The sequence below is a fragment of the Phocoena sinus genome, chromosome 20 (assembly GCF_008692025.1).
Source record: "Phocoena sinus isolate mPhoSin1 chromosome 20, mPhoSin1.pri, whole genome shotgun sequence".
Classification (NCBI taxonomy): Eukaryota; Metazoa; Chordata; class Mammalia; order Artiodactyla; family Phocoenidae; genus Phocoena; species Phocoena sinus.
In genome coordinates, this window is record NC_045782.1 from 32,038,646 (window position 1) to 32,066,474 (window position 27,829).

At 52.5% G+C, this 27,829-nt stretch overlaps 1 long non-coding RNA gene across 1 annotated transcript; it reads right to left on the minus strand.

The window, feature by feature from the left end:
- Positions 1 to 824: 824 nt before the first annotated feature.
- Positions 825 to 27,801, minus strand: LOC116745874. Its single transcript, XR_004347571.1, has 3 exons — positions 27,738 to 27,801; positions 1,215 to 1,308; positions 825 to 1,017 (listed from the first exon to the last, which is right to left on the minus strand). It is a non-coding gene; the product is annotated as an uncharacterized LOC116745874 (long non-coding RNA).
- Between the last annotated feature and the right edge of the window lie 28 nt (positions 27,802 to 27,829).

The window sequence follows — 27,829 nt, forward strand, 5'->3', positions numbered from 1 at the left end:
GAGGAAGTGAGCTTCTCGTCTTTAGAGATATACAAGCCAAAACTAGATGACCACCTACCGGAGATGCCAGGGGTTAGATCAGATGCCTTTTCAAGACTTCTTCTAATCCTGAGAGCCTATAATTCTACAAGACAAGGAATCTTAAAATTCTTCACTTTACAGATGAAAAAAGGCAGGGGTGCGGTGTGGGAAACTAATATGCATTGAGCACCTACTTTGTGCCAGGTACTTTGACGCATATGACCTGATTTAAAAGGATAAGGACCAGAGAGGTTGAGTGATTCACTGAAGGCTGCACAGCAATCTAGTTGCAGAGGCAGAACTGGAACCCAGGTCCCCAGACTCCAAATCTAGAGCTCTCTCCACTGAGTCATCTGTTCTTGTTCGAAATTAAATACATGTTTATTGCATACATACTCTGAATGAATATTAATGTGGCCAATGAGAGCACATTATATGCAAGCTATAAGCAGAGTCACAGGGTCTTTGCTCTGTAGAAGATCACTGCCTACTTAGCAAGTACAGTCACCATCTCTGCATTGCCTGGCTCCATGTAAATGTTGCCCTCTGGAGTTGTGCAATGTGGTAGCCCTGAGTGGAGCTATAATGAAATAAGAGGCAGTTTGGTAAGTGCTCTAACAAAAATGTGTATACAAAGTGCTACGGGAACATAGAAGACATGATTAGTTCTACCCGGGAAGGCAATCTAGGAAAGCTGCCCAGAGGAGGTGACATCTGAGCAGAGCCTTGAAGGATATGTAAAAGAATAAAAAACAAAAGAGAATCATTTCTGTATTCATTCCACAGACATTTATTGAGCAGCTCCAGGTCGCCAGGAAGAGATGAATAGTTCACAGTGCAGTCGTGCGGACAGACACAGTGCCAATAAGTTGCCAGAGTGTAAATTCAACAGTGGAAACACACTCATGGTGCAAAAGCGAAGGTAACTCCTTCTGGAGTAAAGTGAGGACAGGGCGGGGGCCTGGGAAGGCTCCTGGAGAAGTGAGGCCTGAGATTCTGGGGAGAGAAATAGAAAATTTCCAGGCTGACGATTAGGGAATTGAGAGAGATGGAAAGGCGTTCCCAGCGAAGGGAATGGCCTGTGCAAAGTTTCTGAGTCATCTTCAGAGATCCACAGCAGAGTGTAAAATGCTGGGGTGGTGGGCAGCCAGGTAGGAGGTAGAATGACATACAGGCTTTGAGGCAGGACCTACCAGGTTTCCGGATGAATAGGGAGACGATGTTGGTGCGCATTAGGATTTAGCAGGCTTAGCAATCTTCCTTCAAAGCTGTGCCCCAGACTGAGAGCTGGAAGAGAAAAGTATGAGCCATAAATCCCCAGCTCCTCCTCCTGTGCCTGGTGCTGCGGAGCCGGGAGTCTCGACGGCTCTCCAGTCCCACCGCTGCGACCCCAGCTAATCCAGCCTCCCGGCCCATCTGACACACACTTCCACTTAACATTTTGTTAGCGACTCTATAAACGAGCTCTCCCTGACCTTCAATCCCTGGCTAATTGCTGGTTTCATGCACAAGACTAGCTTAATTTTACGTGATAATTACCTGAGAGTGGCGATACATATGGCATTGCATGTTCGAAATGTCAGGCCTGGAAAACTACCAAGTGGCCATAGTCAGGGGCAAAAGGAGGAGGCAGCTGGGCGACGGGGGCCTTGGAGAGGCAGCCAGGGGACGATGAGGCCACCAGGGGAGAGGGGAAATGCCCGGTGCAGATGAGCTCTGGAGAACTGGGGCTCCAGCCTGCAGTTGGTCCCAGAAACCTCTGCTGGCCCAGCTCACCAAGGGGCACAGGTCAGAGGGGCAGCACACGCATTTCACGGTCACACGTGCGCACGCACACACACACATCGCAGAGAAACACGGACCAGGTCAGAGGCACAGCTCATGAATGCTCTCGGTCACCTACCCAGCAAATGCTCACAGAGCACCTAGTACATGCCAGGCAGTGTGTGGACACCTGCACCGGTTTCAAATCCCCACCCCACTCAGAGAGCTTGGGAACACTCGGAGGGCAAGTTTGGGTTTGTCACACTTATCTGGAGGGATGCTACTGGCACTGCATAAGCCAGGTCCAGGAATGCTAAGTGGCTGGCAATTCCTAGCACAGTCCCATTCGATAAAGAATTGCCCACCCCTGGGAATTCCCCGGCGGTCCAGTGGTTAAGACTCGGTGCTTTCACTGTGTGGGCCCCAGTTCAATCCCTGGCTGGGGAACTGAGATCCCATATGCCCTGCGGCGCAGCCAAAAAAAAAAAGAATTGCCTATCCCAAACCCAGCTGAGAACCCCCAGCTAAGCCAGGCCACAGTCATGAAGAAGACAAGGGGCCCCAGCCCTCTTGGAGTTTACAGTCGGGGGAGGACCATGATGGGAAGGGATTACAATGCATGAGACGTGATTAAGAAAGAGGACTCAGGGGCTTTCCTGCTGGCGCACTGGTTGAGAGTCCGCCTGCTGATGCAGGGGACATGGGTTCGTGCCCCGGTCCGGGAAGATCCCACATGCCGCGGAGTGGCTGGGCCCGTGGGCCATGGCCGCTGAGCCTGCGCGTCCGGAGCCTGTGCTCCGCAACGGGAGAGGCCATAACGGTGAGAGGCCCATGTACCGCAAAAAAAAAAAAAAAACAGAAAGAAAGAGGACTCAGGACATTTAGCCGGTGGACTAACAAAGTCCAGCGTTCAGAAAAAAAACCTTAAAAAGCACCATGTGTCTCCCCAGCATCTCCAGTTCATGCCTAGTGCAATGCTTGGCACAAAGAAGGACAAATACCAACTGGTATCCGTGTGTCTGTACGACGTGCCACACACCTGGGTGCACACGTGCTCTACAGAGGGATGCCCTGGGTCCACTTTTTTCTCATCGTTCCAGAATACATAGCAAGGCAGGTGGGGGGCCAAGGGTGGTAGGACAGGCAAGTATAGGCCAAGAAGGAGAAAGGGGGCCCCTGGCCAGCTGGGAGGGCCTGTCCCTGGGAGGCATGTGTACACACCCATTCACACGCACACAGGCCACAGGATAAAGTCAGAAGCACTGTCCCCAGACTAAGGTGAGTTCTAAAAACCCCTTTAGCCTCCTCACCCGTAGAATTGTGCACTCCTGAGCTGTGCTGGAGTAAATTACTTGCTTAATGAGATTTCAATTAACAAAAACAAATTAAAATCACTTTGGTAATTAAGCTGTTGTGAACCTCGCCAGCAGCTCTCCCTCAGACCTCAGATATCCACGCGGAGGGGGCTGGGAATGGGGTCCGCTCAGCAATGCTGCGGAGGCCTTGGCAGAGCCAGGAACTCCCCGCCCTGGGGGATCCACTCCAGGAACCACAGCTTCCTGGAGCTGTTCTGCCAGCACCAAAAATGTGGGTGGGAGGGAGGGGGCAGCACCTAGCAGCTAAATTTAAATTCAAGTTGTAGCCCTGCCACTTGGCTGTGTGAGCTGGGGCACGTTAGTTGGCCTCTCTGAGCCTCAGTTTCCTCACCTGTGAAATGAGGGTAATAATGGCGCCTATATCATTGGGTTGTGGTAGGATTAAGTGAATGATGCATATAAAATATTTAGAAGAGGGCCTGTCCCGCAGCAAGGGCTTTTTAAAAAACTTTATTTTATTTATTTATTTTTGGCTGCGTTGGGTCTTTGCTGCTGCGAGCGGGTTTTTCTCTAGCTGTGGCGAGCGGGCGCTACTCTTCGTTGTGCACGGGCTTCTCATTGCGGTGGCTTCTCTTGTTGCAGAGCACGGGCTCTAGGTGTATGGGCTTCAGTAGTTGTGGCATGCAGGCTCAGTAGTTGTGGCGCACAGGCTTAGTTGCTCCACGGCATGTGGGATCTTCCCGGACCAGGGCTCGAACCAGTGTTCCCTGCATTGGCAGGTGGATTCTTAACCACTGCACCAACAGGGAAGTCCCCACGGCAAGGGCTTTTAATCCACTTTTCCCTTTATGGAAAAGTGGGCCATGTGCCCTTCACAGGGTGATCTTTCCAACCTTGCAATTCGCATTGTCCTGACCCCCAAGCCCCTCCAGGGCAGCCCTGTTCCTCTGAGTTAGGTAAGTAAGGATCTACCACAGAGGTCCCCTTGGATGTGAGGTTTCCACCAGGTTCTGTCTCACCCTGGCCCCATCTCTTTCCATTAGAGCCAGAAGCTCAGATCTGGGAGCTATAAAGTTTTTTTATTCCTAGGTGGCCTGGGAAATACTCCTTTTCTTGGGTTGCAAAATCACCACATCCTCCCACATGAGAAACCTGAGAGTCAAGGTAATGTAGGGACCACTGGCCTCATTCCACAGATGAGGAAATTGGCTTAATGACTTAGCCAGTGGTTGAAAGGAAAGAACAGTTCTCAGTGCTGGCACAAATACACATATTTAGTCTTGTGAATTTTGAATAATAAAATTTTAGTTTCCATTTTTTTTTTTTTTTTTATAAATTTATTTATTCATTTATTTATTTTTGGCTGTGTTGGGTCTTCGTTTCTGTGCGAGGGCTTTCTCTAGTTGTGGCAAGCGGGGGCCACTCTTCATCGCGGTGCGCGGGCCTCTCACTGTCGCGGCCTCTCTTGCTGCGGAGCACAGGCTCCAGACGCGCAGAGCTCAGTATTTGTAGCTCACGGGCCCAGCTGCTCCGTGGCACGTGGGATCTTCCCAGACCAGGGCTTGAACCCGTGTCCCCTGCATTGGCAGGCAGACTCTCAACCACTGCGCCACCAGGGAAGCCCTAGTTTCCATTTTTGAGTCACTCTTTGCTACCTTCATTCAGAGAGACTAAAACAGAAAATTAAAATTTAAAATTTATTATTAAACATTCATAAAACTAAGTAAGTGTATAATAAATCTAAATCAGGTTTTGAATGATTTCTTTGGTTTTTAAAGTTTGTAGCACTTATATTTTTGAAGTTATTAAAGCAAAAACTGCACTAAGCCTTTTGGGATAGATATTCATATTATATAGGTGTGTTATATATATATAAAACATATTTTATTTATGTAATATGTATATATATATAAATATACACACATCAAATTTTTCTCTGTAGTGGTTGAAATTACAGATGGTTTTATGCGTTCACTTACTCACTCAACAAATTTTTTTTCATATCATTTAACTTAACAGCAGCTTTTTTAGTGCCCATGAAGTGCCACAATCAGCAAGCCAGACTCGAACTTTGTTTCAGGGAACTTACAAATTGTTGGTGAAGATGGACATTGCAGGGCTTCCCTGGTGGCACAGTGGATAAGAACCCGCCTGCCAATGCAGGGGACATGGGTTCGAGCCCTGGCCTGGGAAGATCCCACATGCCACTGGGCAACTAAGCCCGTGTGCCACAACTACTGAGCCTGAACTCTAGAGTCTGTGAGCCACAACTACTGAGCCCACGTGCCACAACTACTGAAGCCCGCGTGCCTAGACCCCGTGCTCCGCAACAACAGAAGCCACCGCAATGAGAAGCCCACACACTGCAACGAAGAGTAGGCCCCGCTCGCTGCAACTAGAGAAAGGCACACACAGCAACGAAGAACTAAAAGCAGCCAAAAATAAATAAATAAATAAATTTATATTAAAAAAAAAAAAAGATGGACATTGGACATGAAACAATGAGGTGAATATTCGAGAAAAGGAAAGGCAGGCCTTGCAGCCTATTACAGAAAGGGCACTCCTGTGGGTGGGGGTAGGGGTCTGCAAGAAACATTTATTTCTTTTGTAATTGGACTAAAATAAGACAATTTATATATGAATGTGTGTGCATATATATATATACATATATGTATTATTTAAATTAATCCCAAGAGTCCCATAACTAGTTAGTAATAGAACTAAAAGTAGACCTAAATGCCTTCCAGTTCCCAGGTAAAAGTGGTCCCACCATCTGTGCACCTGTCAGACCAAGGAGGTGTCCTATTCACACATCCATGCCACACAGAGGTGCACACACATGTGCCAAACAGGTCTCAGGTCAATGGGGGGGGTCCCACCCTCCTGTCATCTGTGGAAGAGGAGTCCAAACCCTGCTTGGCCTGAGCAACCCCCCACCCTCCCTGCCAGGCTGACCTCTAGCTCTCTTTCAACCTGCCCTTTCAGCCAGGCCAAGGAAAGAACACCCAATACCCAGGACGTCCCCCGCCTGTTCCTCTGACTCCCTGAGAAGCAGCGCTAACCTTGCAGCCCCTCCCCTGCAGCCCCCTCTGCCCTGGGGAGAGAGAGGGCAGGCTGCCATCATCCAAGCACCCAGTTCAGGTGAGGGCTGCTAAGGCTGTGACAGCCCCCATCTGGAGATGCGGCCAGAAGGGTCGTCCTCTCCCCACCCAGACTCCATGTGTCATATTTTGTGCTGACTTCAGGCAACCAAGAGAGGAGGACACAGAATTGTACTTTCCTGGAAACCCTTAATCAATGTTAATTGGCTCTAATTAGCATATGTTAATTAATGATATTTACTACAAATTAAAGGTATGAGTGCTCCCAGAGGGTTTCCTGTTCATCCAATTAGTGCCAATTAGTTGCAATTAACACGTGTAAATGAGATTTCATTGAACCCAAAACAAACAGCACAGAATCTCTCAGATTCCCTCTTGTACCTTTTCACTCAGCCAGGGATTGGGGTAGGGGTGGAGGGTGAGAAGTGAGGTGAGGGGGAGAGAGAAAGAGAGAGACCCTTGGGGCTGACCTCCTGGAGCAAGAGGCTGACTCTCCACGTACCAGGGAGGTGAGAAGGAAGAGCCAAGCTGGGCCAAGCAAGCTATTGGACAAGTCTGGCTGCCCTGAGGGCAGTCTCCCCAGGCCTTGACTTTGCTCCCGAGGGCCATGGGCCATCCCTTGGGCATCTCTGTACCTGCCAGGGCCTCACCCAGTGCATTGAATATAGTAGGTGCTCAGTAAAAATCGGCAGAATAAAAAGTTGGTTCCTTTGCATCAAGGGCCAATATCTTTAGGTATAAAACTAAAGGATGCGTGGACCAGGAAAACATGCAGGGTTCTCTTCTCCATAACATCTTCCCAAGAGCTCTATGGAGGAGCAAGACACTGTTTACCTCTATGACATCATTTTAATGTAATCTGCGTATGTCTCTGGAGATTTTGCTTTATTGCTAATGTTGCTATTTCCTAATTTTATTTCCTTTCTATTTAACCACTACCCGGGGCCTAAACCACTGTCACGGTGGTAACCGGATATAAAAACAGCCAGAAGGAGATACCATGGACAGTGAAATGCTACCCCAACTTCTCCACCCCACAGAAACTTTCATGAAACTGTGATATAGGATCTAGCTCCCAATAAAGTGGTCATTCCTAACTCACTTTGCTACCTTCCATTAAAGTTGACATTATTTTAAAATATCTGTTGTTCATTGTGTGTCAGGTACTGTTCCAGGGGCTGGGGAGACAGCAGTGAACAAAACATCTACAATCCCCGCACTCGTGGTGCTCACATTCCCTCATGTATTATTGCCCTGATGTATCTAGATTTTTTTTTTTTTTTCTTTTGTGGTACACGGGCTTCTCACTGCTGCGGCCTCTCCCGTCGCGGAGCACAGGCTCCAGACGCGCAGGCGCAGCGGCCATGGCTCACGGGTCCAGCCGCTCCGCGGCATGTGGGATCTTCCCGGACCGGGGCACAAACCTGTGTCCCCTGCATCGGCAGGCGGACTCTCAACCACTGCGCCACCAGGGAAGCCCCTTGATTATTGATCTGATGTATCTAGAGTCAGAGAGACTTGGGTTCATATCCCAGTTCTGCCTCTTAGCAGCTGGGGAGAGGGGAGGGCAGGGAACTTAATCTTTCTGGGCCTCAGTTTATTTATCTGTCCCATGGGTACAATAATATACGGATCTACCTATCTTACAGTCATGTTATTGGGAGGATTAAGCTTCCTCCCCTGTCCCATTCCTTGGCAGGGCAGAATTTGGAGTTAAGCCACAGGGAAGGTAGGACAGAAGAAGGCAATACTCAATATGAGCCCACAAGTGAAAGTCTGATTAAATCTACATCAAGTCATTTCCTTATCTCCCCCATGCCTTATTAAGTAAGTAGGGCAGGGAGGAAATAGGTTCAGAAAGGGAAGTGCTTCCTGGGTCACGCAGCTGCTGAGCCCTGACCTCTGCTCCTCTTGTTGCATCCTCCTTCATCCATGGCCTGTGATGAGAGGCATGGTAGGGTCCAGAAAGGGTCACTCCAGCTGGCCGGAAGCAGGGATTGGCCCACGTGTGCCAGGACGAGCCTGGCCCAAGGTGAAGCTTTGCACACCAGGCTTCCAGGACCCCTTCAGCTCATGCAGGCCTCCCCCAGGCCAGAGACCACATCCCTGCAGCTTTTGTCCTCTCCGTCACCATCTCAACTCGGCCCCCCATGGACCCACAGGCAGGGTGTTCAATCATTTCAAAGTGCTTTACAGTCCCCTTTATAAAGCAAGAGAGCCTGCCTAGATGACCCTTTTCAGACCTTATGTTCTAGGACTTTGGATCTCCTCCGAAGCATACAGGTTCTGTCTCGACATTCACAGCTGACAGGCAACAAAAGAAGCCTTGATTTCCCTCTTCCTTTGGGGATCCCTCCACCTGTGATGGCCTAAATGGGTCCCACTGGGTCCTTTCCTATCTCTCTACAGCATCCTCCCCCCTACCCCAACCTTCTCCTGGATAGTGATGAACCACGAGGCATGGTCCCCAAGACACCAGACCAGGGGAAAAGCTCTCCCTTGCTCTGATCAAATCAGTTGATTAGGAGGCCAGTGGGAGGAACGGAGAGGGCTGTGTTTAATAAAAAGAGCTCAGCTGGGTTATATTCCAGGAGGGGTGTGCGGCTGTGTAATGGATGTCTGCATGGGGCCTTCTTGGGGCTCAATATTTCTTCCCCACCTCTGCACCCCACCACAGGGCCAGTAGGAGATATTGAGGGGGGTCTGGAAACAAGCGGAAAAGACCCTTTTCTGACTGTGTCTCCTTCCAGCAAAAATAGAACCACCACTACCGGATGCCCACCACGTGCCAGTCACAGTGCTGGGCCATTAACTTGCATTATTTCCGTTTAGAGGGGATGGCATTTGCTCCATTTTCATCTCCAGGTGCCGTGGACATCTTGGGCTGGGCCTGGCTAGCTTTGGGACCGATGATCAGCCGCATTTGGCCATGGAAGGTAGAGCAGGAAGGTTGCACTGAAAGATGAGGAAAACACCACCTGCTGCGTCCCCACCGCCCCCCGCCAGCAGGCGCATGCGCGCACGCACACATGCGCCCGCACGCACCGTGCGTGCATGCACATGTCCCCTCCTCTCTCCCGGCCAGATGGACGCTGGCGCTACCAGCTGGCAGAGGATACCTCTAGCGGGAGGAGGCTGCCACTAAGAAGGCTGGGTGAAGACGCTGAAGAAGCTGTGGACAGAGCGGGGTGAATCCTCCGTTTTCAAGGACAAGAATGTTGCCTGCAAACCAGGAGTCGTAGGTGCCCAGGAAACTCTAGGTTGGAGAAAAGGAACACAGGCGAAGTGTCTGCTCTTTATCCCACTAATGCCTCTTGATAAGTGATATCTCTCTAAAGACAAAGTTCCTGAGATGAAGCTTAACATGGCCACTTCAGGGGGAAAAAAAACACCTGTGCTCCAGGAAAGTAACAACAGAAAATAATTAAGGTCTAATAAGGTCAGTGTTCCACCTTAACACCTTTTCAGTTCCAGTTAAAACCTCTACTAATTTGCCGAGAAAAACCAGCCTCACTTGGGTCTTATTATTTGAATCACGTCCTGTCTCTTAATTTAAACGAGAGACTCACATAAGGATTTTTTTATTTTAAATTACAATGCCGACTTTCTTCCAGTTGATTACGGTATATGACTCTCTGTTGGAAGGCCATTATTTTTTGCTATGATTTACAAAGCATTTAAAGTGAAATCAATGTAATAAATATTGAAGTATTGTAATAGATAATTCCATATATTTAACGGGAGACACAGTGCAGCCCTGGTTTGGGCAGCCAGGAGAGGAGCAGAGAAAGGATGGGTGGGAGAGTGACCTGATATTCGCTCAAAGGGTGACATCTCCTCTTTTCTTCTGGGTTCATTTAGCCAGGACTCACTGAGCCCTCCCTAAGGTCCTGCACACTGGACTTGGGACCATGGAGAGGTATGGGATGCCCAAGACATATCCTCCAGGTGCCATAGACTCTTTGGAGAAATTCCCCTGCAAAGGAGGGGGACAGTAATGAAGGCCACCAGAACCTACATAAGGAGCCCTGTGATCGGGGAAGGGGTTCAGCAGAGGGAAAGACCTGTGTGTTGGGGGAAACAAGTCAGGAAAGGCCTTCCCTAGCCTGTCCCCTTCTTTTCCTCCCCTACTCAATTCTTTCCTTCCCTCTCCTTCCCCCTCCTCCTCCCTCCCTGGGCTGAGCTGTCTCTAGGCTTCTGGCTGCAGCCAGCATCTGCTGGCAGCTGAGCTGGCCAAGCTTACCTCAGAACAAACAGCCCAGTATTCAGAGCCCTGAAAGCCCTTGATGTGGGGAGAGGTGTGAAGGGGGAGATGGTGCACCAGCCTCCGTCAGTGCTCTTGGTATGTGACCTTGGGCTCGCCCCCTGGTACAGACGCCCCCAGCCAGGAGATGTAGATGCGCCAGGCCCTGCACACGTGAGAAGTCAGATTTGCAGCACCTTGCTCCATTTCTCTCGGCTGGAGGCCAAGACGGCTTCCCCAGTAGCTCAACTAGGGAGCCCTCCTACCTGCCCCTGCCCCGCCCGCCCCACCAATCTCAAAAGGCACCCACGAGCAGGTTCCTTTCCAGCTACCCCATGACCTACCACCTTGTGGGGAGCACCTCCTTCTTCCCATCCTCAGAGGCATTGCACGTGGGTCACACATCTGTTCCCACGTGGGCTCTGCTCCCAGGTTCCTGGCTTGATTCAGAAACTCAACGCCCACCAGTGAGGGAGGCACGCAGGGGGCACCAGCCTATGGGTTGGTCCCAACAACACACTCCTAGTGCAGGCAGCGTGCTGTCTGCAGAACTATTGGAGCACTGTGGAGATCTTAATAAAGGTTTTGTGGACTACACAGTGCAGGCTTGTGATGGAGCGTGGGTAGCTCATGTGTACACACACACACACGTTTAGCAGATCCCATAGCAGGAAGATGTATTAGCCCTTGCCTTTCCACCCCAAGCCTGAACCCAAGGCCCAAGTCCCTAGCTCTGAACATATTCCACCCAGGAGGGAACATACAGAGGGAAAGGAAGCAGCAAAAGGAGATTTACAGCAAACTTGCTTCCTGACACCTCTTTGGCCCATCCCATAAAATGGCAGTACCACCAGATAAATCACACAGAGTCCCGGGGGGTCTTACCCTTGTCCTTGTGGGGTCTTTGGTGGGAGTCAATAGTACCTGGTCAGAGGGATTCACCCAGCTGCATTCTCCATGACAACATCAGTCCCATATGGCAAGGGGGGTGGGGTCAGCTCTAATCCTTAGAGTATGAGGAGGTGGAGAATGAGGGTAGAGGGCATTAGCCGTCATCACCCAAGAGAGAGCGAGGCATTAGAGATTCAGCGTGGGCTTGGAGCAAATCCCAGCTCCAGTTCCTAGGGGTGTGACTTTGAGCAAGTTGCTTAACATCTCTGGGCCTGGGTTTACTTCTCTGTAAAGGCAGGACATAGAATATCCACCCGACAGAATAATGTGTGCCAAAGTACCTGGCATATAGCAGTACTCAGAATAAGGTAACTATTCATAATCACAAACGTTTCCCTCATCTAGGACCCAAAACACTGTAGTAGCGTTCCCAGCAGAGAGGACTGAAGACAGAGAGCCAGGCCCTCTACAGAGATGCCACGCTGCCCCTTTCCTCTTTGGCTGTTTCGGCATGAGGTTAGAAAGGCGGGGCTCACAGTGTAACCGTGGGCAGGTTTCTTCCCCTCTCCGGGGTGCAGTGCCCCACCTGTAAAGTGAGGGGGGGTGGAAAGTCTTTAAGGTTCAGTCCCTCATAACATCATAAAACCCAACAATTAGGGCTTCCCTGGTGGCTCAGTGGTTGAGAGTCCGCCTGCCGATGCAGGGGATGCGGGTTCGTGCCCCAGTCCGGGAAGATCCCACATGCCGTGGAGCGGCTGGGCCCATGAGCCATGGCCGCTGAGCCTGCGCGTCCGGAGCCTATGCTCCACAACGGGAGGGGCCACAGTGGTGAGAGGCCTGCATATAGCAAAAAAAAAGCAAAAAAAAAACCCCAAATTAGGACCAACTCCCGATGGGCACTGTAACCAAAGAGGAGCAGGCAGGATGGAGGCTGCAGGCATGAGGTGGGCATGGCCATGCTGACCGGGCAGAAGCCGTCACCATCCTGGGAGGGGACAGGATGGTCCTCACAGTTCTGACCACCCCAAGCCAGAGACCCCCGTGATTATGGTCTGGCTAGCCACTGATGTGGTCAGAGGCATTGCAGTAACTAAGCTTCACCCAGAGGTGGGAGCTGGTGGGCGAGGCTCCATCCAGCCTCCTCCCTCGCCTGTGGAGAGACCGCTGGCTTCCCTCCTGCCTGTGTAGCCCCCTCCGCCCCGTCCAGTATCCCTGTCCGTCTTCCCACTGCCCCCACCATGCAGGGTGATGCCCTAGTTCTTCCCAGTCTTCCAGCCGCTGCCCTCCCTCCTTTCATCCTTCCTTCACTTCTCCTCCTCCTTTTCCACCTTCTTGATTTCTTTCCCTCTCTCTCTCTCCTCCTCCATGCCCTCCCTTTTCCTCTTTCACTCCTGCTTCTCTGTTTTCTGTTTCCTTCCTCTCCTTCCCCCGTTGCACCATTTCTTCTCTCTCCGTCCTCTCCCGGCTCTCCTGCCTACTCTTCGCCTCCTTCATTTTCTCCTCTCTGGGTCTGATTCATGGAGCCAAGGTGGCACTACCCTGAGGGAGTGAGTATGTGTGTAGGGGGAGGGGGGGCTGGAAGGGCCACGCTCTGGCCTGAGCCCCCCACCAGTATCTCTCCAGCCGAAGGAGGGTTGGAGTTCACCCGCAGGGCAGCTGTCAGCGGCTCAGGGGATGGATGAGTGAAAGTGTAGGGGGGTGGGGAGGTGAAGGTGCTGGGGAGGGAGCTGTCTTCAAATAAAAATGAAAGGAGTGTGGTGGGTGAAATAATGGGGCTGTCTAATAACAAGTCCCACCCAAGGCACCTCTGCCCCAGGACCCAGCCCTCCTGCCCACCTCCCTTCTCCATCCCTGAAGGCCCCTCATCACAGAGGCCCATGAGTGTCCCTGATCCTTTGGACAGGCCAGACAGCAGGAGACCCTCCCCCAAGTGCTAGGGCCCCTGACCCTCCACCAGCCTTCCCCATCTCCCACTGAGGGGCAGCTGGGACTGGGAGCCCAGGCAACCTGTTCCCAGAGTGGTGTCTGAGCAGATTAACACCCCAAACCTGGCAGCCCTATTAGGAGGCCTTTGTGGAGAAGGAGGCAGGGTTAGAGGAAGGGGATTTTCCATTCTCTGAGCGACTGGATTACACAGGCAGGGGATCAGGGGAGAACTCATTGCTTAAGCTGCCTCTTCACAGCCCAGCCACTGCCCTGGCTCTCAGCCTCCTGCATTCTCAGCAGGGATCTCAGTGAGCCTTGCCTTGCCTGCTTTGGAGGTGCCTTTTTTGTGATTTGAGTCGGCCTTGAGGGCAAAACCAAGTCTCATCTCCCCCCACCCCCCTAGAGCTCTTACACCAAAGGGGGGCTCAAAGGGGAACAGCTTGCTACCACCTCTGCCGACCCTCACCTCCCATGAAGACCTCAGGTCTGGAGATGGATCCAGAAGTATGGCTCAGAGAGGTGAAGTGACTTGCTCTAAGCCTCACAGCACGTAAAGGGCAATCAAGATGGTTTCCTGACTGTGGCTGGATTTATGGGTGCATGTTCTCGGTAGAGTGAGCCAGGTCTGTGCCAGGGACTGCAAGGAGCCCAAGGCTGCTCTTCTTCCTTTACTAGAGGTGAGCTTCCTCAACCCCAACATCACCTTGAAAGGGAACGGAGCCCTGCTCCCATTCCATCTCTGAGGCTGCAGGGGACCAGATCATAGCAGATGGTGAAGGGGAGGGGAGGGGAGGAGAGGGGAGGGGAAATGGAAAGGCGATTAGGCTTAAAGAATCTGAATTCTTCAGGTCTAATCCCAGTCTTACCACCAACTTGCTGTGTGACCTTGGGCAACCCAGCGCCCCTCTCTGAGCTTCAACTGCCTTATCTGCAAAATGGAGATAACATCTCTTTCAGAATTATTTTGAAGGTACTGGAAGAGCATCAAGCATAGTACCTGGTACATACTAGCTGCTCAAAATGATGGTAGGAGCAGAATGGGAGGTGATTTTATTTCCTTTACCCGGAGCTGTGCCCATTCCCCGGAACAAGGGGCTCCAATGTGCATTCAAGCAACTGGTTCTTCCCACTGAGAGGGCAAATCCATCATGTTCAGCAACTATAGGCCTCCCCCACCTGGTGTAAGGTTACTGGGGGGTCATGCCTCCACACCCTGTGTCCACTTTCTAGAAAGAGGCCCAAAGCCCGCCACCCTAGCCCTGTATGGCCCCTAGAGGCCTTTTGCTGAAAAAGGGGCCTTCTCTGACCTTCCCGATGGCCTATGTTCTTTCCAGCCAGAAAATTCTATGATCCTGTGACCCCTGAAAGCCCTGCCCTGCTAATGGTTTTATGATCTTCCCTATGGAATCCTCTCTTTGCCCTCCCTAACCCCCAGTCCCCTTTCAGTTGGTCCTAGTCAAAATAAACAACATTTATGACCAGAGCAGGATTCAAGGTCTGCACTGCAAACAAATGTGGAGTCCTTTGAAGGTGGCTGGGGAATCCATCACATCCTGGGGTGTGACGCTCCCCAGGCCCAATGGGAGGTGGGCCCTGGGAAGGGGCACAGGCATGGGAAGCTGGGCTCTGGATCTAGATTTAGAATCCGAGGATCCTGAGCTGCGTCTGGGGCTCCCTCCTTGGCACCAAGTCCGGCCTCCCCGCGAGGGAAGGTGAGGAGAGGGGGGAAAGGACTGGGCAGGACCTGAGATGTCCACTGTGATCGGCAACATTTCTTGCCCTGTGTGCAGGCCCCCCTTGGGGGCCGAGACCAGATTTGGTATGTCGTCAGAGGAGAAAATGAAAGGAGACAAAATGAAGGAGAAGGAAAAATCGAGGCAATTGAAAAAACAAGCATGAGCGGATGAGAGGGTGAGAGCCCAAACCACAGGGCTCTCTGGGCCCATCACGGCTTCCAGTGCTCACCTGGACAGTAGAGCAACGGTAGGTGCATTGGGACAACCTTCCGAAGGAAGAAAACTAGTCCAAACGCCTTCAGGAGAAAGATCAACCCAGCCTGGCTTGCCTCCTGGGCCGGCCAGCAGAGCTACAGAGAGAGGGAGATTGTGGGAAAGAGCAAGAAGCAGACTCCGTCCTGAGTCTCTCCGGGAGACCCCTAACCTGGACTTGAGTGAATGACAGCACTGATGAAGGAGTAGGAGCTCTGCGTCCAGAATGAACACCTCCTCCTCCATCCCACCCAGGTGAAAGGCAGAGCCCCTCCCTTACGCTCTGTTAAGCATCCTCCAACTGAGAAAGGGGCCCACAGGCGGCAGCCGCGTCGCCTCGTCTCTGCCTCCTGCTTGCCACGTGGCTGAGATGCCTCAGCTGGTCTCCGCCTCTTCCAGCAGGTGTGGCTGTGAGCAGATTTGTTTTCGAGAGGGACTGGCTCTGCCTGGGGAACTGTGGTTGCAGAATATTAAGGTAGGATTCCCAAAGGCCCAAGTCTGAGAGCAGCTTTCTAGGACACGCAGCTCAAGGCTTCTTCTTCAGCTAGCACACCAGCCTCCAGAACTGGGGCATGGGCCTAGGGGCTGGTGTTCTCTGACTCAGGGCTGGGGCAGGGGGACTTTCCCCAGGAGACCTGTGCCTCGTCATTTACCCTACTAAAAATACCATGCTACCTGACAGGTTGGGTGAGGAGCTAGACAGGAAATACGTGCAGTTAACAAGGTATCGATCACATTTATCAGGGACCCGCTTATACTATTTGCATCTATGGCAGATAATTAATATATGGAAGATTGGAACAAAGATGGAAGGGAACAAAGAGGGAGCTGGAAACGCAGTCCTGAGTTCTTCCAGCATAAATAGAATTTGTTCAAAAATTACCCTCTTCCTGGGCTTCCCTGATGGCGCAGTGGTTGAGAGTCCGCCTGCCGACGCAGGGGACACGGGTTCGTGCCCCGGTCCGGGAAGATCCCACATGCCGCGGGGCGGCTGGGCCCGTGAGCCAAGGCAGCTAAGCCTGTGCATCTGGAGCCTGTGCTCCGCAATGGGAGAGGCCACAGCAGTGAGAGGCCCGCGTACCGCAAAAAAAAAAAAAAAAAAAAATTATCCTCTTCCTAAACAGAAAGAAGAATAATTTTAATGACTTTTTATGATCTTATACAAGTGAATTAGAACTTTCGGCAGAGTACCCTGGTGCCCAGCACAGTGCTTTATAAATTAAAAGGTCCTCCATGGCATAGAGTTTTAGGACTAGAAGGGCCTTGGAGAGCATCTAGGCCAGTGGATTCCAACATTGATTGAACATAGAATCACCTGGGGCACTTTTTTTCTTTTTTTTCTGGCCGTACCACTTGGCTTGTGGGATCTTAGTTCCCTGATCAGGGATTGAACCCGGGCCCCAGAAGTGAAAGCACCAAGTCCTAGCCACTGGACCACCAGGGAATTCCCTGGGGCACTTTTTAAAAAATGAAATGCCAGGTACTCACCTCCGGAGATTCTGATCTGATTGGTCTGGGGTGGAGCCCAGGTGTTTTATTTTGTAAAAGCTCCCCAGATGTTTCTACTATGTAGGCAGGGTTGAGAACTACTGGTCTAGGCCAATACTTCAATTAACAGATGTAGAAACTGAGGCCCAGCGAGCAGATTACCTAGGCTCACACAGATCACTGGCAGCAGAACCAGGACCACAGAAGCCAATCAGATATCTGCCTCATTTGTTACATGAGCAAACAACAGATTGATCCTCTTTTGGAGGCATCTCTTTCTGCAGAGACCAGCTACCCAACCCCTTCATGCCAGCCCCACATTTTCGTATTATTTTCATCAGAGGCCGGGCGGGCTGGCATCTTAACCCTATTTCTCCTGGCCTCCCATCCTGAAGGCCTCAGGGCTCATCCAAGGCAAACATGCAATTCAGACAATGTCCACCAGGTCTGGAGAGCAACAGGGCGGCTGTGGCCCTTGGCCATATGGAGTGTCAGTGTATACCCAGGAGCAGGGGTGTGGGAGTGTGTGTATGTGCAAATGTGAACATATACATAGATTCACACTTATGTGGAGAGGACTCTCCTGCGTGTGGGCACGCGTCCTTCCAGGCATGTGTGCACTCTCACTGAGAACACTTGCATGTGGACATGTAACTATCCACATGCGGGATGGTACACATGTTCGCATCAGCATCTGTCTGTACAGCAGGGTGGTTGTGGGAGGAGATACGTGTAAATGTACCAGAGAGTCTAAAATGCTGCTATATGTGTCTGTAATTGTGTACTAGCGTATAAAGCTGCATCTACGTTTACAGAATCTACATTTGCATTTACTGGTGGAGGCCTGTATATAACAATAGGTACGTGGCCAGCTGGCCATATGAGTATGTGTGCCTGGCCGTCTGTGTGTTTGCGGTACAAGTTTATGTGGAGAGAAAAGGTTTCTGCTGTTTTCATCACATTTCTCCTAAGGAATCACTGGGAAATGTATGTGTGGAAAAACTGTATCTTTCATGCTTAGATGTATCTGGCATATATAAACAAAACATGATATTGTGCCAACTGAGATGCTACACATTAACATCGTGTATCTATCATTGATAGAATTAAATAAGCCATGCAAGGCCCGGTAGCATTTCTTACAATTTTATTTAACACTGTTTCGGCCAAGCAGGTTTGGCAAACACCACGTACACGCTGTAGATTACCGCCACAAATGCATAATTTGTAGGATATAATATACAACATATGAGAAGTGTAACAGAGGGGCATCATCTAAAAGTTCCAACAGTCCCCATCTTTCTTTGGGCTCAACTTAGTCCCCTTCCTTCCCCAAACCTGATTAAAACCCATCCCTTCACACTTCCCTAGGAGGTCTCTGCATTTGTGGTGAAGAGAGATAAAGTGAAGGGTGAGGATTTGGGGTGGGAGAAGAGATAACACTCTAAGACCTGGTCTCTGGAATGTTTCTACTCCTCCCCAGTCTGTCAGAGGCAGGCTCAAGCCCCAGCATGTGTTAAAATAGGGAGGCCGAAGAAAGTATCTTTGTAGGTTTTACAGCCCCTTGGGTTGACTGACGCAGTTATTCATTCAGAGTGAGTAAAAAGAGCATTGAACTTATCAAATTGGAAGTAAATCCTTCATTAAGAGATTCATAGAAGTGGTTCCCTGCTTCTCTTTCTTAAGGAGAAACAATATCCTCTCTTTAGCCCAAAGGAAAACAACCTTGCACATAGTTACAGGCCCACCAGCTCCCCTTTCAAAACGTGGCTGACCGATGGCCTAAAACGTCAGCTAAATTATGAATGGCCTGAGAGAAAAGAAAATCTCGAGAGCTGGGAAGGCTGGGGTCCAAACTAGAACATGAGCAAGAAAATGGGAGAACCACCACTGAGGGGCACCCAAGCGGGAAATGCTCCCTGCCCAGCCACTGGGCCATGAAAAGAGGTCAAGATCCCATGTGGAACCTCCAAGCCCTGTTCTCTGGGATCTCTTCTTACCATTTGTGGGCTTCATTTTGGTTTGGCCCTACCAAGATTGAGACAAGGAACTCCCTACACCTGCCTTCCTGTGTTCTAAGTTTGTGTAACTTCCCTCCGACTGAGACTCCAGAGGCCTGTAAGGTAAAGACAAGTAGCCTAATTGGAACAGTGATTAGAACTGCCCCCCACCCCCCCGTACTCCCCAAATCCTCTGCCACCTGCAGCAAAGCAGTCATCAGAACTATCTTTCCAGACAGCCCCCCGGCCCCTCTCCGCCAGCAGTGATATCAGCCAACCTGCTTCAGTGCCAGCACCAAAGAGTACTGTACCATCTTCACACGCTGAGGTCTCCAGAGCCTAATGCTGTGGGCTGGCTCCTGAGTGAATATAGAAAAAAGAAAGTTTCCTAATGTTTGGATTAGAAGTAAGAATGGGGAAAAGCACCCATCAATGTGTGTGCCCCTCCACACACACACACACACACACACACACACACACACACACACACACGCACGGACACGTCCATGCAGACAAATCATGAATCATCTCCATGGCTGAACACTTTAGCGTTCGGTAATATTCTCAGAGGCCCATGGTTTTCAGTCAAATCCCAGGTCTGTGCACAAGGACACTGCATAAATCCCTCCCCTTATGAAAGGCAAGTCTGAGCAGATGGGACCACTCTTAAGTACTACAGAGCCCTCCCCATCTCTTGAGGAGCAGCAGGGGGCCAGCGCTACCAGCCCAGAGAGCAGAGATCAACAGAAGCTGCTCATTTTGAACCTAATATTCACATCCCCAACTTATCTCTCTGAAGGAGGTGTCCTGTTTGACCACACAATCCTCCCTCCCCTCCCCCAAGGGGAAATCAGATCTTAAAGGGAGATTGGAGGAAACCACCGCAGACCAAGTTGTGGCCAGAGTTGGGAAAGCAAAGATGAGCATCAGAGAGTGATCCAGGGCTGGGAGGAGGTAAGAGGAAAAAGGGCCCCTCCAACCCAGTTTCTTTCCATGCTAAGTCTGGGGAAATAACCTCACAGCAACTCCACTTTCTGATAACCTGCCTCATTAATACTTATTCAACAACAGATTTTTTTTTAAGAAGAAGGAAGGGCCAGATAATTAAACACTCGGCAGAGGTCGAGGCTTCCACCCCATTCTCTGTTCAGCGCCCCACCTGCAGCCTAGGCCAGATATATATGCCACACCATCTACCACCCAGCCCCTACTCAGCTCCCTAGGTGTGTCAGAAAGAGAGAAGGCAGGTGGACGGGGGGAGAGAGAGAGAGACAGACCTGGGCACCCCAGGTGCTCCCCAGGAAATGCACGGACTGTGAAATTACACCAGGGCTGGACAACTTACCACTACCACGCTGGAACCCTTGGGGTACTGAAATAATTAACTTGCTAATCAGCTACACCTTGCTCTTTCCTTTCTTCCTGGAACAAACAATTGCAAATCGCCTTCACATCAGGTTCCTATGTCAGTTACTTGGAGACAAAACTGATGCTTTGGAAGAAATACACTCTCTGCCTGCATTCAAACTGAAATGGGTCCTACCAAGTGAGGCCTCCTCTCCCTCCCCACTCCTTCCCACCAGGCCTGGGGGGTGGGAGTGCCTAGAGACAGAATGTTTCTGGAGAGACAGAGGTTTTTTTTTCTGTCCATGGCACAGAGCTTTTCCACCTCTGCTACGCGCTTTCTCGCTGTCGGTCCTCTTCAGCCTGCTTGCTGGCGCTAACCAGCCAAGATGCACGTGGAGAAAAGAGGATTGATTAGAATCGTAATAATAATCCCTGGCATTCCTCCAGCTTTAGCGTTTACAAAATGTTTCCACACATTATCTCATTGGGTCAGAGGAGGTCGGAGCTGGAAGGAACCTGAGCAATTATGTAGCCAAATTCCCTCGGATTACAGATGGGGAAACTGATGCCCCCAAAGGTTAAATGTATTCCCCAAAGGTCACGGCTAAGGACAGTGTGGCCAGATCCTCATGTTCACTGTCCAGAGACCCTGTGCTGCCTCCCATCCTCTGAAAAGAGGGAAATGGCATGATCACCTTTCTGCTCCACTGTGGATGTAAACCAAGAAAGCAAAAAATTACAAGAGTAGGACATGAGAATGAGTAAAAGCTACTCTCACAGGAAATGGTTTGTGGAGGCTGGGAGTGGAGGAGACTAGTGAACATGCTTCCCTGCTGTCTTTGTCTCTTCACTCCCCCTTCTCTCCAGGTTTACAAATATGAACATTATGCAGTTTGGGATCTAAGGCTTAATTCGGCCACAGGTCCCAGGGGACGGGGCCAGGGTGGGAGGTGCTTTCCTTGGATTCAAATCTGGCACCTACACTCCCAGGATTCACAGCGTGGCGGGCTCATGTGTGCACACGTGTGTCCACTCAAGACATTGGATTTAGTGGTGAAAAACAGGCATCTTGATCCCTTCACAGATCAGATGATTTGCAAATTAATAGTTCTCCCCCCACTCCAGGCTCTGAGGAGGTGAAAAAAGATTCCTGGTGAAGGGAGAAACAAGAGTGGGAAAATAACAAATGGGACAAAGAAGCAAACTGACATTGGATTCTATAGGAAAATACTTCCCTGTGAATGGCACATGTGTATTTCGACGTGGATCTTGGCATTTCCACGGGGCTGCCTTGCCCCTGTTGGAAGGTAAGCGGTTCCTTTGTGTGTTCCGTTTATTACTAAGCCCAACTCTTTTCCCTCTAAAACTCCTTCTTTTCCCTGTTGAGCTGACCATGCTTCTGGATTTATGAAGAGAGATGTTTTAGCAGAAATCCCCCAGAGTGGCCCATCAGCCCTAAATCCCAGGCCTGCTCACCCCCCCAAGACCCCATGACACACAGCATGCCAACACGGTTTCCTCTTGCCTATGCATTAGCCATCCATTGTGGCAACCTGACATCTCTCACACATAAAACCGTAAGAGAGAAATAAAATATCTGTCTCTTGGCGAAAATAAAGCTTTGCCTCCCTCCTGATGTATAGGATATAAAATAAAGCCACAGCTCCAATAGTGGCTTTTCCTTATGCCGGAGTTGCCTTTGCACACACGGAGACAATGAAGACGGATGGTTTGGGACTGAGGCCCAGCCTCCTGGGGCCGCCTTCACCCTGTTTTATTATCGTCTGTGCCCCCCACCTCCCTGTCTTTTTCTTTCTTCTTCACTTTCTTTCCTTTCTGCTTTGGATGTGCCTTCTATATGCCCTTCTCTTTCTTTCCTCTGGAACTTTATTCCTCTTTCCACTTTATTCCACTTTCTTTCTAAAGCATGACGGCAACAGGGAGAGAAGAGCCAAGTTTCTCACTTTCTCAACTACATGCCCGCCATCTCTCCCCACCTCCCTCTTCTCCAGACCTCCAACTCTCTCCAGACTGCCAGCCCCTAGAACGGATTTTGCTGTTACTGCTTGGGGATTTGCTTTGGTCAAATGTACAAATGTTCCCAAGGGACAATTAAAAATGTATTTAGTGGGGGGAGTGCTTTTTTTTTTTCCTGAGGAACAGCCCTCCCCGCTTTCCTCTCCCTAGACCGGGTGGTTTATGGATCTCAGCAATTATTTAGCCTCTAAGGAGCCAACAGAGCAAAGCTGCCACCCCGAAGGGGTGAGAGTTGACATTCACCTCCCACACCCAAGCCTCAAATCTGCATCATAAGACAGACTGTGGGCCTCGGGCCCCTTTGGGCCAACTCAGCTACCAGAGGTTTCGTCCCAGTGCAACCCTCTCTCCCTTGCCTCTTTCCCCAGTCCTGAGAACTGAGGGTGCTGTGGGGAAAATAAGAGGGGCCCCTCCCTGTGCTCACACAGAGAGACAGAACCGTCGCCCTCGTAGTCACAGACATGGTCACCTTCCTGCCCTCCCACACACTTGACACTCTCTCCCACGGTACATAGTGGCCACCTTTTTTCTCCTCTGTCCCCAGAGGCCCCACTCCTGCCAGGTGTGTGTTGCTCCCCTCTTGTGTCCCTCCACCCAAGTCTGAGTGGGTTTGTCCCCAGACGTTTCTTACCATCCTTGCCCTGACCTCATCCCTCCTGCTGCTTCCTAACTCATTGGAAACCTCGCCTGCTCTGCTAGGGGCTGCAGGACACATCCCAGGTCGGGGAAGTGTAAGTAGTGACTGAAAGAAGGGGGTGCAGGATCTGGGCTCCTGGGGAAACAACAGGGAGTGGGGAGCTTTGGTGTTGCCTGGAGGTAGGCAATGTCCAGCAGAGGGGCAGTGGGTGGTTTCAGCCTCTGAGACTGATGAAGGGTGTGTGTGTGTGTGTGTGTGTGTGTGTGTGTGTGTGTAGGGCTCCTGGGCACCCCTAATCTGAGGAGAGCTTTATTAATGCAAACATGGAGGGGCTGGTGAGGCAGCAACATCTATGGAACTCTGTCCCCCAAAAGGGGGGGCTTAGAGCTGCCAAGTCCAGAAAGAACTCAATCCCAGTCCCAAAGATGGTTAGCTTTGGGGTGTCTCTCTCTCTCTCTCTCCCCACCTGATGTCTCTCCAGATATCAGCAGTGACCACCACCATCAGGTAAGGGGAGAGAGTCAATTAGTGAGAGGATTAATTACTCGGAGGCACGAGCCCCGTTTGTCTTCCTTACCGGGTGTGAGTGTGTTCAGAGGAACACGGGCACGCACCCAAATACACATTGTCGTCACGCTGTCTTAGACGTTTTATTTATTTGTTGGATTCCTGCCCAGAGCCGCTCACACGCTTTTCCACGGGCTCTGAGTCTCCCACCAAAAAGGCTGCCTCCTTTTCTCCTGCCCGCGATCCCGACTGTCACACACCAGACACCCTCCAGTCACTGCCAGGACCCGCCCGCAGCACCTGCTGGGTCCTGGGCTCTGAGCCTCTCCCCGCCGCCTTTTTTGTCGCTGGGTTTCTTTTCCTCCACTCCTCCACGCATTTCCCCCAGTATGTCTTTCCTCCTTTTATTTCCCGCTTACTTTTCCACAGTCCTTCTCTGTTTTCCTCTGGGTTTCTGCCCTTATTCGCTGTTCCCATCCCCCTGCCCTCACTTCTGTCTTTCCCTCTCTGTCCTGCCCAGACTCTCCGTCCCAGACTCTCCATGTCCTGTCTTTGCTCCGCGCGCTGGTGCTGACTTGCATCTGAGATCACCACGCTCGACCTGGCTCCCCTCTTCGTGCCCAGGGTGCCTCCAAGCCCTCGTGAGAAGCCTGGCGTTGTTTACCCAGCCCGAGCGCACACCGTGAAGGCCCGGCCGGATGCTGCCTTTTACCGGCCTCGAGGTCCCCCACCTCCCCCAACCCGGGCCTTGGAAACGTGGCCGGGCCAAGTACACAAAGGGGCAGGGTGACAAGACCCCCAAACTTCTCGCCTTCAGTAGCGCACTGACCCAGGAATCTCAGGCAAACCCCCTAAGTTGGGTTTCTTCCCCGGTAAGGAGATAATACCGATCCCCCCTCTTACTATGTGATTCTGGGCAGGTTGCGATAAAAACTGTAAAGTGCTACACGCAAGTAGATCATTTCCAGGAGAGAGTGTTGGAGTGAGATTAAGGCAACCCGAGGCAGGAGCAAACGAGAGAGGGCAAGGAGAGAGCGGGGAGAGGTCGGATCAGATCCCAGCTTCCTGCGTCGCACGTGTGGCGTCCTCACCGAGTCTGTGCGGAGTTTGCGTGGCCTCCGGTACTGGAAGGGTTCCGGACGCACCCGGCCCGCTCCCACCTCCCTCTTCCTGGAAGGTGGCGGCTGGTCGCGCCCTATTGCTGCCGGCCCGGCGCAGGTACCCATCTAGAGCCCTATCCGCCCCCAGGCGCCCCCTTTCGCGGCCTCACTGCCGATTTCTGGAGGCCGCGGGCTGTACAGGAGCGCCCTGGGCGAGGAGGGAAGCGGTCGGGGCGGTGGGCGTTATCGGGACCAACAGCAGCCGACCTTGTCGGCAAGCTCGGGTCCTTGGGCCTCCCAAGCCACTCGTCGGGGAGGGTGGCCATGTAGGGCTCGGAATCAAGGAGGCGGCGGGAAGAAAGGGGGTGCAGGAGGGGTAGCCTTCAGCCCCCCCCAACTGCAGGGCGTCTGGGAAGAGCTGGCAGAACCCTCCCATGGCCCGTTTCCGGGCCAGGTCCCTCCTCTTGGGCTGATCCTCAAGGCGATTCTCATAGCAGAAACCTGTGATGTGAAAGCCGCTTCCAGGGCCCTCTGGGGTCTTTTCCAAGAGCGCCTGGGATGAGGTTCAGAGGATTCTGCGGCCACTGAGCGATGACTGGGCAGCAGATTGCCCCTCCCGGCACCCGGTGCAGGATTCACACCACCTGGCAGCCGGGCGCTGTGCGTGGCTGTGGGTGTGGGAGACGTGGAGAGCTCTGGGGAGAAAACGCCTGCGGACTTCAGGACGCAGGCAGTAAGGGTGGCGGAGAGGGCGAGGAGGCAAGGTTGGTGCTCTTGGCTGAGCAGACATGGGTTTAAAAGCAGAGCTGAGCTGAGAAGCTTCGGAGACGGTCAGTTTTCTCTCCATGTCTCTGCGACCAATTACATTTTAAAATAAAAGCTCAATGGAAATGGGGAAAAAAACATATTAATCTACTGTGCGGTCGCCTTGGAGGCGTTAAAATTGGACTTAAATTTCTAGAATCAGGAGCCAGGAGGCGCGCTTCGAGTTGCTCTCCCCGACGCCCTGCGAGACACCGGGGTTAGTTCCCCTGGACCCGTTCACTGAGCCATCTGGACCTCGGAGCCCGATGGCCTAGAGTCCGCGTCCTGCCCTCGCCCTCAACTCCCTTACCGCGCTAGTCCGCCCGCAGGGGGGAACCCTCTTGTCCCCACGTCGAGGTCCCCGCACCCCCAAACGGCTGCAGCAAACCTCCTCCAGCCCACTCGAAAGGAGGCGGCAGGCCTCGGGTTCAGGAAGGGCCGGAAGCCGGGTCCAGCTGTCGCCCCGTAAGTCCCCGCCGACTGCCCCCCACCCCCGCGGTCCCTCTGCTTTGCATGAGAAGGAGCCCAGCTGGGGCGGGGGCGGGGTGGAGCCACTCGGGACAGGGTCCGCTATAGATTCCAGAAAGGGGCGGTTGAGTCGAGGGCGCTGGCGGCGAGAACCAAGACAGCTGGGGGTGTGGGGGCGTGGTGGGGAGAGCGTGGAGACCGCTCACAGGACCACCCCCTCCTGCGGGCCTCACCCGGCGCGGCGAACTGGGGAGGTGCCTCCGGGTCAGGGTGGAGGAGGCGAGGACCCCGCGCCACGCAGCTCTTAGCGCCTCCCCCGGTCCTGGAGTACGGGCTACGTACGGGTCGGCTGGCTCCTGGAAATGCCGGGTCCGCGGGAGGAGCACAAAGCCAAGTCGCATCCTTCGAAGCCGGCCTGCCGGGTTGGAGAACCGCCCTCCGCATCCCCAGCTCTGCCCTGAGTCCCGGCCTGGGAGAGAGCCGCGTAGGGGGCTGTTGCGAGAGACAACCAGCCCCAACGCCGCCCTCCCCGCAGTGGGGAGCCAGAGGCCAGGTGTGTGTGGAGGGGGTGCGGAGAAGGCGAAAGGGCCCTCGCGCCCAGAGGTCAAGATGGGCGGAGCGCCAAAGAGCCTCACTGCCGGTCTTGGCTTCGGCTTCCAATGAAAAGGTGACGCGGGCGGCAAGGCGGGGGCTGACGGCGGGCCTCGGGGGTGCAGGGCTGGGCGGGCGGAGGCTTAGAGGAGGGAAAAGCGTGTTGGCAGAGTCCTAAAATCCCAGTCCACGGAGCGCAAACCAAATTCACTGTAGTGGCTAACCGGTTCGTTCGAAGAGGGTATTTCATTTTGCAAAGAACTGGCTTCCTTGCCTGCCACTATCATAACAATTGCATTGCAGGGCTTATTTCCCCCAACTTAGCTCCGGCCCTGTGTGAGATGTCTGAACCCAGCACCGCGTGGGGGGGTCAAAAGGCCATTCTCAAAATACCGGCTAGACCTTGCTGGCTGGCTGGCCCATCCTTATTTCCTTCTACACTAGGGCCAAATGCGCCTTTCTAACACCCCTGTCCCCTAAAAACAAAAACAAGGAGCAAATGCGGGACTGCCCGGCCCTGCCACCTTCAGATTTCACTTGGGGAGAAGTCCCAGTTAGGCATAGAAATGGTGCTGTCGAAACGGAATTTGGTATTTGATGGGTGTGGGCCGCGGAACTAGAGTGACTCTTCGAGGCTAAGAGTCTCAGGACCCGGACCCGACCCCTACTTCTGGGAAAATCTGCCCCCGTGGGCAGTGGTCCCTAGTTTATACCCTGAGGAAAATTAGGGAAGTATAGGCTGCCTAAGACGTGAACTACCGGAGGTTGTTCTGCTCTTGTCCGGGGAAGCTGGTGCCAGCCCGGAGCCTGGAAAAGGGGACAGGGCGGCCGGGCCCGTACTCTGCACACCCCAATCCCCTGCAGCCTCGCCGTGGAGCCCCCAGGACGTCCCCGTTCCCACCGTCAGTACCACCACCACCATCCCCCCCAGCCGCCACTACTTCCCCACGGTTGCCCGCCTAGTCTTTTGTTTTTGTATGGAAAAGGTGTCTCCGGATCACAGTTTTCTCAACTTCTCGCCGGGGTTGCAACTCCTCACCCGAGGCGCTTCCCCACCCACTCTTTTCCCCCGCCCCGGCGCCGCGCCTCCGGTCTCCCCCGCCCCACCAGGAAACCTCCGGAATCAACTTTCCAAGACTGCGCTGCGGGAAACAGACACCCAGATCTCCTAGAGACCCGGACCCTGTGGACTTTGGATGGATTGGGGGAGGGGGCACAGAAGGAGGGACCGGAGGAAGGAGATTCTGCTGCCAAACGCCCTCCCCCGCCCAACTCCCCCAAAGACAACCGCTGCGCCCGGGGCAAACTTCTAGGCCAAGAAAGCAAGAGAAAAAAAAAAAAGCCAGCACCCGCTGAACTGCAAAGCCAAAGAGTGCACCTGGGCCGCTCCCGGACCCAGCTGCACCCCAACCTCCAACAAGGCTCGATCTGGGGTTACTGCCCCTCTCCGGCAGGCCTGCGCCTACTCCCGCAACTCTCAGTCTCTCCCACCGAAACCGACGCCTTACCGGAGCAGCAGGGGACCCGGGCACCTCGCTGCCCGCCGCCCGCACCGCGCCGGGCCGCGGTTGCGGCCGCCACTGATCCTCTAAACGCGGTC